Here is a 9727-nt window from a genome sequence, read left to right as displayed (position 1 = left end):
CCTGTGGTGTTCACTGTTTCCATTATACAGATTTTTCACTTCCTTTATTGTATTTTTCAAAATATTTTAAAGATTATTTTAAATTGATTTTATTTTTTAAGTATAAGACAGAGGAATGTATTCCAATTCTTATTGTACATATAGAGCACAATTTTTCATATCTTTGTATATAAAGTATGTTTACACCAATTCATGTCTTTATACATGTAATTTAGTTATTTCTTACCTTCCACTGCTTTTGCTGATGATTTGTTCTTCTTTTCTAGGGCTTTGAGATGTAGTGTGAGGTCATTTATCTGTTGACTTTTACTTCTTTTAAGGAATGAACTCCATGCAATAAACTTTTCTCTTACTACTGATTTCATAGTGTCTCAGAGATTTTGATATTTTGTGTCTATATTCTTATTTATCTCTAAGAATTTTTAAATTTCCTCCTTAATGTCTTCTGCAACGCATTGTTAATTCAGTAGCATATTGTCTAGTCTCCAGGTAATGGAGAAATTTTTATTTTATTTTATTTTTGTTGTTGATTTTCAATTTCACTCCATTATGATCTGATAAAATGCATGGTAGTATCTCTGCTTTTTTTATTTGCTAAGAGTTGCTTGATGCAGGTTGAATATTCTATATGTGTCAGTAAGTCTAAGTTATTGATTGTGTTATTGAGATCTATAGTTTCTTTATTCAACTTTTGTTTGGAAAATCTGTCCAGTGGTGAGACAGGTGTGTTAAAGTCACCCAGGATTATTGTGTTGTGGTCAATTTGACTCTTGAACTTTGGAAGAGTTTGTTTGATGAACATAGCTGCACCATTGTTTGGGGCATATATATTAATGACTGTTATGTCTTGTTGGTGTATGGTTCCCTTGAGCAGTATATAATGTCCATCATTTTTTTTTAGTGACTGTTTTTTTTTTTAATTTCAAAAAGACACTTGTCTATATCCAGTATCAAAACAGTTTCACTGTTGTTTGTCTTTCTCCCAACTGGCCCCAAGGAGACCACAATAAAGGAGAATACATTTTAAGCCAATCAGCTGCAGGATGTACAGACTTCACAGATACCTCACCTAAAGTGGGGGTTGGGCTGGAAAAGAAACTTTGAAGCATCAGCACACTGCCAGCCCACACTGCAGGACCCTCACAGCCAGATGAGTAGGCCAGGTAGCCCAACCCCAAAGATGCACTTCCTAAATAATATAGAATTTTAAAAGTTTTGTACATAAGCTATTCAAGATTCTCCATCACTGACTGATACAAAAAGCATAATGAGATGGTGCTTTTAGATACAGCAGCTTCAGACCCAGAAAAGGTTGGTGAGATGAGTTTCATATGGCTAAATCAGTGGCCAAAACATAATTCTCTTTCTTTCTTTCTTTCTTTCTTTCTTTCTTTCTTTCTTTCTTTCTTTCTTTCTTCTCAAGCAGGCAAGAGAGCAATTAAGTGGTCACCACAAGATTAAGGGGCTCATGATCCATTCTTTGACCACTTGGGAAGTAGGTAGAGATGGGAGAAAAATATGGTTTCAGGGCTCAGACTATAGCTCAGTGGTAGAGCATTTGCCAAACATTCACAAGGCCCTGGGTTCAATCCCCAACACCAGAAAAACAAAATCTCAGAGGTCTCACCATGTTAATTTGGTCATTTCTGATGAAAAAGAAATTAAAAAAGAATAACGTTGTCTAAAGATACATTAAAGCTAAAACCAAAACAAAACCTGAATGGCAAGGTTTTCATTTTTTGGTGAACTCCTCTTGGAATCACCTTTCTGGTTTGGCAGGTACTTTGCACAGAGCAATGAGGTTTTCTGTAGTAGAGTCTTTCCCTGGGCTCTTTTTGGCCCTCAGTAAGGGAGGCCCATTCCTCTTTTCCTCCTCTATGGAGAGAGCAATAGGTTTTAGGCTGGAAAGTTACCTTCCAAATTGAGAAGGGAATTAGAGTGCTGCTTCAGAGCTATGAAATTATTTGCAATGTTTACAAATTGTTACTGTAACAACAAAAAAGTAATTACAAAGTGTCTACATCACAATGTGCTTTTAGAGACACTTTGTGTTCTGCTCACATTCCCTTAAATTCTGTTCCCAAAGGTGCTCAGCCTCCAGCCCAGCTGGAATCTCTGGGAAGAAGCAGAGACAGTTTGGTGAAAGGACAGGGGGTGGGGGTAGCAGGGGTGTTGAAAGGAGAAAGCAGCCTTCCATTTAAAGACCAGCCTCAGTTTCAAGGCCAGCTTCAGGCTGGCTGGCCTCAGATGGAGTCAGCATCAGAGGGAGGAGGAGCTGCAGGCAGGACTGGGGAGTCTGCATCTCATTCAGGTCAAGCAGAGTCTGGTCCAGCATCCTTATGTACAAAGTGCTCCTCATTGATGCATTTCAGCTTATCTTCCAAATCATCAGTTGTCTTTTCCAGTTTGGCTACCAATCTCTCGGCAAACACAGCATGGGTCTCTGCCTCCTTGAGTTTATCAGTGAGGATCTTTATTTTTTCCTCGTATTTGTCTTCTTTTTGAGAGTACTGCACTTCAGCAGCTTTCAGACACTCGGGTTCTGGTCCATCAGTCTTATCTGCTCATCCATCTCTCAGCAACAGGACTCTGCCAGCTCAGCTCGTTCCTCTGTGCATTCCAAGTCTCATTCAGTGATGACTAACTTACGAGCCACCTCTTCATACGCCTGCCTAATTCTTGTGCAATGTGCTTAGCTTCCTTGAGTTGGATTTCCTGGAGATCCGTCTTTTCTTCATTTTTTAGGGCCCAGATTTCAGTAACCTTCAAACCTCTCTCACTTTCATCCACAGCTTTTCTGCTTCCTTCAGCTTTTGCAGGGCAGTAATGAGGCACTCCTGAGCACAGCCCAGGTCAGTAGTTAGGCGCTCCTGAGCATGGTCCAGGGCAGTAGTGAGGCACTCCTGAGCATGGTCCAGCTCCTCTTCAGCCAGTTGGATCCTGCGGTTCAAGGAGGCTACCTCAGCCTGTTCCCAGGTCATCTTTCTCCATCATCTTCCCGCTGGAGGCGCCCAGCCCTCTCCTGGGCATCATCCACTTGCTGCTGCAGAACCTGGATCTTACACTTCACCACCTCGACAGTGGTGATCCTACCATGGTGCTCACCCAGCCACTTCTGATATCTGCCTCCTCTGCTCAGCACTGCAGCAGCTTCTCACTTGTAATGTCCATCTTTATCCCTTTTGATTAACCTTGGCTTGAAGTCTACTTTATTGGATATGAGAATGGAAACCCCTGCTTGCTTCCGCAGCCCAAGTGAGTGATAAGATTTTTTCCAACCTTTCACCTTCAGTCTGTATATAGCCTTTCCTACCAGATGAGTTTCAAATGAGTCTCCTGGAGGCAGCGTATTGTTGGGTACTTTTTAATCCAATCTGCTAGCCTATGTCTTGTGATTGGTGAGTTAAGCCAATGATATTTAGGGTTATTATTGAGACATGGTTTGTATTTCAAGCAATATTTGTTTATTTTTGTTATTTAACTTGACTTGTTTTCCTCTTTGATTAGTTTTTTTCCTTTAGGGTACTACCTCCCTCTGCTGATTTTCATTGTCATTTTTCATTTCCTCTTCATGGAATATCTTTTGTAATGCCAGTTTTCTAGCTATAAATTCTTCTAACTTTTGTTTATCATGGAAGGTTTTCATTTCATCTTCAAACCTGAAGCTTAATTTTGCTGGATACAAGATTCTTGGTTGGCACCATTTTCTTTCAGAGCCTGATATATGGTGTGGCAGGATCTTCTAGCTTTCAGGGTCTGTGTTGAAAAGTCTGCTATTATCCTAATTGGTTTTCCACTATATGTAATCTGATGCCTTTCTCTTGTGCTTTTAATATTCTCTTCTTATTCTGTATGTTGGGCATCTTCATTTTTATGTGCTTTGATGTGGATCTGTTGTGATTTTGTACATTTGGCATCCTGTAGGCTTCTTGAATTGGGATTTCCAATTCATTCTTCACGTTTGAAAAGTATTCTGATATTATTTCATTGAATAATTTTTCATTCCTTTGGTTTGAACCTCTATGCCTTCCTCTATCCCAATAACTCTTAAATTTGGTCTTTTTTATGCTATCCCGTATTTCTTGAATGTTCTGCTCATGGTTTCTTATGATTTTCACTGTGTGGTCTATGGTCTATTCAAGATGATTTATTTTATCTTCATGTCTAATGTCCTGTCTTCCAAGTGGTCTACTCTGTTGATGCTTCAATTTGAGTTTTTAATTTGGTTTATTATTTCTTTCATTTCAAGGATTTCTGATTTTTTAAGAACCTCTATCTCCCTGTTGAGATGATCTTTTCTTTCTTGGATTTCTTTATGTAGCTCATTGTTGAAGTCAACTTTCACTGCGTGTATTTGTTCTATTATGTCTTCTTTTGAGTTTCCAGAACATTTTAATCATGTATATCCTGAAATCTTTCTCTGTCCTTTTTCTGCTCTAGCTGCCAATGATTCTAATGAAGTGTTGTCTTGACTTGTTTGTGGAACTTTCTTCCCTTGTCTTTTCATGTTGCTCATGTGTCTTCCTTTCAACCTCTGTGGGTCTGGGGTGTTTGTTTTTTACCCTACAGATTTGTAGTGCTCTTGTAGGGTTCCAAGGGCCCCCTTTTTGGGGAAGAATGATGTTAATAGATCCCAATATCAACAACATTTCACCTATGAACAATTTGTTGTTATTAAGACATTTACAGCTTAGTTTCAATGTCCAGAAATGTTGGATTCAATTATTATTTAAAATATAATCAGTAGTTTCATAAAAAAAGGTTTACAGTTTCTGGCTGTGGACAGTGAACTGGGGGTCAGGTTTAGGATAATATGCTGCTCAGATGGAGATTTGATCTGAGAACCACACCCTCCAAAAATGGTGAGAAAGCTTTTCCAAGTTGGTGTTGTTCTGCTTCCAGTGCCGGGATGTCTGTTGAGGTGCGGGAGCTGGGCAATGGCCTTGTGCTGTGGATACGTAGCAGCCAGGTAACCAGTGTAGGAGCCAAGTGCAGTCTGGAGTTCTGCAAAGGTGTTGATAGGTGGTTCTGCTAAGCCACTTGAGTGTTGTGCATGGGCTAGAACTGCTGGCTTTTGGCCTGGAGTCCAGAGTCCGACTCGAGCACAGAGGCTCTAATTTCTGTATGGGAAGTCACAGTACTGGTGATTTCTGTGAAAATCCACTGTTTAAAGGTCCTCTCACACTCTCTGAGATGTTGCATTCTGAGACCTGGGTCATGGAGTGTCACAGAATGGTGACTCTTTCTGGCCCAACATCTTGAAGTCTGTCTTAAGATTATTTTGAAGGGGACCATTTTCCTGATTTTTTTCTCAGCAGACCTACTTTAATAATGAAAGAAAGTGGCTTACTTCTGTATGTGTGATGTATTTAACTACATTGCTAAAGTTGTTTACCAGATCTGGAAGCATCTGATTAAGACATTGGTTCTTCTATGTATCGGATCCCCTGCAAGCAGCATAGTCAGACTTCTGTCTTTCCTCTGTAACCCTTTAATTTCCTTCTCTTGCTTAATTGCTATGGTTAAGAGTTTTTAGAAACTGTGTTCACAATGCAAACAATCAAAGAAACAAAGAGATGGTTCCTAGAAAACATAAAGAAGATTGAAAAATCATGAAGGAACTAAAGTTAATAAAAAAAAGAAGACAGAAATAAAAAATAAAGATAAAAGACAAGATATGGCTACTCTGATATCCATAAGATTATTAGAGACTGTGTTGAAAAATATCCTCCAATACACTAGAAAAACTGAAGAGATTGAGGAAATCCTAAACACATGTGACCCACACAAATTGCAGCACAAAAATATAAAAATCTACAACAGAAAAATATCAAGCAATGAAAATGAAAAACCATTAAAATTATTCCAAGAGAGAAAAGCTTAGAAGAAGATTCTTAGTTAATTCTAAGAGAACTTTAAAGAGAGATAAGGCCAACCTCCTCCTAATATTCTGTGAAATGGAAAAGGAGAAACACTAAAGAAGTCATCCTAAAAAGCCAGTAACACCCTGATTCCAAAACCAAACAAAGACACATCCAGAAAAGAAGACTTCAGACAAATAGCATTGATCAACATAGATGTGCAGTTCCTTAATAAAATAATGACAGAATACATTCAAAAACATATAAGAAGGTGATGACCATGAGTAGGTGGTCACCACCACAGGGTTGGGAGTTTGGCTCAACATAGACAGTCCATAATGTCATATCCATCTGTGATTCACCACATAAATAGAGGTGAGGACAAGAGCACACCATCACATCAATAGGTACAGAAAAGGCATCGGACATACTTCAGCACCCCATCATGGTTAAAGCACTGGAGAAGCTAGAGGTATGAGGGCCTCATCTTGACCTTCTAAAAACTACATATGACAAACCCAAGGCCACCACCATTCTGAATGAAAAAAAAAGAGTTCCTCTTAGCTCAGGACAGGGACAAGGATGTACACTCTCCCACTCTGATTCTGCTGCGTCCCTGCACTGCACACTCTGATACAGGAGCAGTTTCACATGAACAACACGCAGAACAGCATTATTGAAGTGGAAGTGACTGCACTGTGGTCACCAGGGACAGATGCTGAGGAAGCTCAGAGGACGCTGGGGAGTCTTTTCCATGGAAGAGTCTTACATGAGATTCCCTGACCAGGGCTGTCCTTGGGATTCTCTGTACAGTAAACAGGGAGCTAAGCCAACCCCAAAGAGGATTGGTGACCTGGACACTTGGTGCACCTCAGTCTCATGGTCCTCCTGGATCCCAAGGAGTCCCTGAGACTCAGCACTGGATTCAGACAATTTTGCTGCTTGTAGATGGAAGGGAAGGGGCTGAGGATCAGGCTAGGTTCCTGCAGTGGGACAGGCAGCTAGGCTGGGTCATCACAGCAGCTGAGGCCTAGTGAGTGGCAGGGGGAGCTCTGACCAGCCAACTCAGTAAACCCTTTTCTTGACAAAGTCTGCCCACCCCAGACCTGGCACCTGAGAATAGGATCCTGACTGCCCAGGTGCTGCCTGAGACAATAGGTGGCCCTGAACCTGAATTGTCCACACAGTACTGGAAAAGGCAGAGGGGAGGCCTGATAGACATCCAGGGAGGGAGTGTGATGACCCCTGTGCTAGGAGCTGCTGAGACAGTAACTCAGATGTTCTCTATCACTGCCCTGCTGGACTCTGACCCAGAAAACAGCCACCACCATGACCAGTACAGCAAGAGCTCTCTGCTGTGGAAGCCCTCACCAGGGCAATCAGGACACAGCCTAAGGGACTCCAGACCCCAGGGGCCATTAGGGTCAATCAAGTTCTCTCCTTGGCCCTGTGGCCATAGTCTCTGTCCTAATCAATCCTCTTGAGCCAATTTGCTGTTGCTCTTTCTACAACTCCCAGGGAAGTGAACAGGACCCACCTGCTTGCACACTCAAGTGGAGGCCAGACGTAGGGCACATATGGCCCCATCTATATGAACATATAAGAAGGACTGGGGGGATAACAGGCCCCCCAAGGCAGAGCCAGAATGGACTCCCATCACTTGCCCATGTTTAGAAGGATCTGCCTCCTTCGTGGGTCATTCTGTGCACTTGGAAGTAACCCAAGGCCCTCACCATGACCTCTGGCTCATGAATGCAGGAGCAGGGCTGCTGGCCCTGCAGCTGGGGCTGTGTCCTCCACACTTTCTTCTGTAATGGTCCTAAGTTTTACTTCCTTAGAGTTAAACATAACATTAGGTTTTCTTTACACATAATTATTCATATTTGGAAGATAATTTGTTGTGTTTTAGTCCCGGTACTCCTTCCACAGTCACACAGGATTTGGGGGACACTTTGAGTCCCCCACAGGGACTCCCAGGGAGAGCTGGGCTGGTGCAGCAGTGAAGCCAGAATCAGGCAGATAGGCAAAGGTGGGATCCAGAAATTGGAAGGATTGGAATCCCAGTGCCTTCAGAGCCCTTTCCCACCCTAATCAAGATAACCTGGTCCTGCTCCAACCTGTTGCTAAGGTAACCTGCCCCAGGGATTTTCCTACAGGGAGTCACCAGCCAATCTGCTTCTCACCTTTTGGTCATCCCACTGAGCATCTCCAGGGTCTAGTCACTTATAGAGGAAGGAGAGAGAAAGGAAGGGAAGAGAGCAGGGGAACAAAAGAAGCCTAAGACCTAAGAAAAAGGAGGAGCAGGCTCACATCCAGGGAACCAGGTTACCAGTGATGGGGATGCCCCCAGTTATGGTGACGATTCTGCTTCCTCACCTGTTGGAGTATGAACTAGAGAAGCACACCGACACAGGCCTGATTAAAGCAGGGCTTATTTAAAAGGGTGACATAGACTTCTCCTGGAGGGAGAAGGGGCCATAGCTGGTTTCCTGGTATCCCCAGAATAAAAGGGGTTCTGCCACTTTTATATGTCTTTTCTCCCCTGCCCTCTTCCCCTTGTCTCTCACTGAGCCCAGAAGTGGGGCCAGAGGGGCAGGGGAGAGACTAGGCAGGCTCTGTGGACCTGGTGACAATGGCCTCACCCAGTGCATCTGGAGGTCTACCATCCACAGTTTAGATATGAGGTTCCCAGGGGCTCATCTGTGAGACAAAGCAAGAGCATTTGAGGGGGAAAGGTTGGGTAGGAGAGCCTCAACCTAACCAGAGCCTTACACCAGTCCCCCCATAAGGGATTAGCTGGGTGGTGACTGTGGGTGGGAGGGCTGTGGCTGGACGAGGGGGTCATTGGGATGAGCCTGTGGGGGTTGTATTTCATCTGTGATAGGGGAGGGTCTATGTCCTTCCATGTTGGTGTCCAGGGCTGCTTTCCTCCCCCAGTGCTCTGCCCTGATCCTGCATCATCTTGGGCCTGGGGAATGGGATAGACTGTCCATGGACTGAGACCTTGGAGTCTCCAGGTAGCAGCATCACAGAGAGGGATGCCCTGGGCTCTGGACAGGCTCCTGCTGTGACAGCCCCTGCCTGTGAGGGGTCTGGTGAGACTTGCCTCAAGGAAGAGAAGCTGCTGTCCTCATCCACAGCCTCTGGCTTTTCCTTCATGGGCACCTGCTCAAGGTCACCATGAGGGTGTCTGGCCCTGGGCTGGAGGACCCTCCATGACCACAGGCTGACCTGCTCCTTCTCTAGGTCCTCACTTGTCTCTAGTAAAAGGGGACTGGACTGGTTGAGTCACCCAGGGAAGGCCCTGGAGGAACTGGCAAGTGTTTGGTCCATCCAGCCCTGAGGAGCAGTCTCACAAACTCCTAGGACCCCTGAAAAAACCAGGAGGCCTTCACCATGACAAGACTGGACCCTACAGACGCAGCCCCCATGACTGTGACCACCCTGGACCCTGCAGACGCAGCCCCCAAGACTGTGACCAGCCTGGACCCTGCAGACACAGCCCCCATGACTGTTACCAGTCTGGACCCTGCAGACGCAGCCCCCATGACTGTGTCCACCCTGGACCCTGTAGACGCAGCCCCCATGACTGTGACCAGCCTGGACCCTGCAGACACAGCCCCCATGACTGTGATCACCCTGGACCCTGCAGACGCAGCCCCCATGACTGTGTCCACCCTGGACCCTGTAGATGCAGCCCCCATGACTGTGACCACCCTGGACCCTGCAGACACAGCCCCCGTGACTGTGACCACCCTGGACCCTGCAGATGCAGCCCCCATGACTATGCTCTGGGTGCAAAGGCACAGCCTGGGGCTTCCTGCACAAGGTCTTAGGCTGGCCTCAGCTCTGACCTGCTCCTCTGC

General features: G+C 44.4%; 1 pseudogene across 1 annotated transcript; it reads right to left on the bottom strand.

The window, feature by feature from the left end:
• Nucleotides 1–2197: 2197 nt before the first annotated feature.
• Nucleotides 2198–9020, bottom strand: LOC308648316 (tropomyosin-like; annotated as a pseudogene). Its single transcript has 2 exons — nt 8968–9020; nt 2198–3089 (listed from the first exon to the last, which is right to left on the bottom strand). The product of its transcript is annotated as a tropomyosin-like (transcript).
• Nucleotides 9021–9727: the final 707 nt, after the last annotated feature.

The sequence above is a fragment of the Spermophilus citellus genome (assembly GCF_964194105.1).
Source record: "Spermophilus citellus genome assembly, chromosome: 4".
Taxonomy (NCBI): Eukaryota; Metazoa; Chordata; class Mammalia; order Rodentia; family Sciuridae; genus Spermophilus; species Spermophilus citellus.
This window is presented reverse-complemented; position numbering and strand designations above follow the sequence as displayed.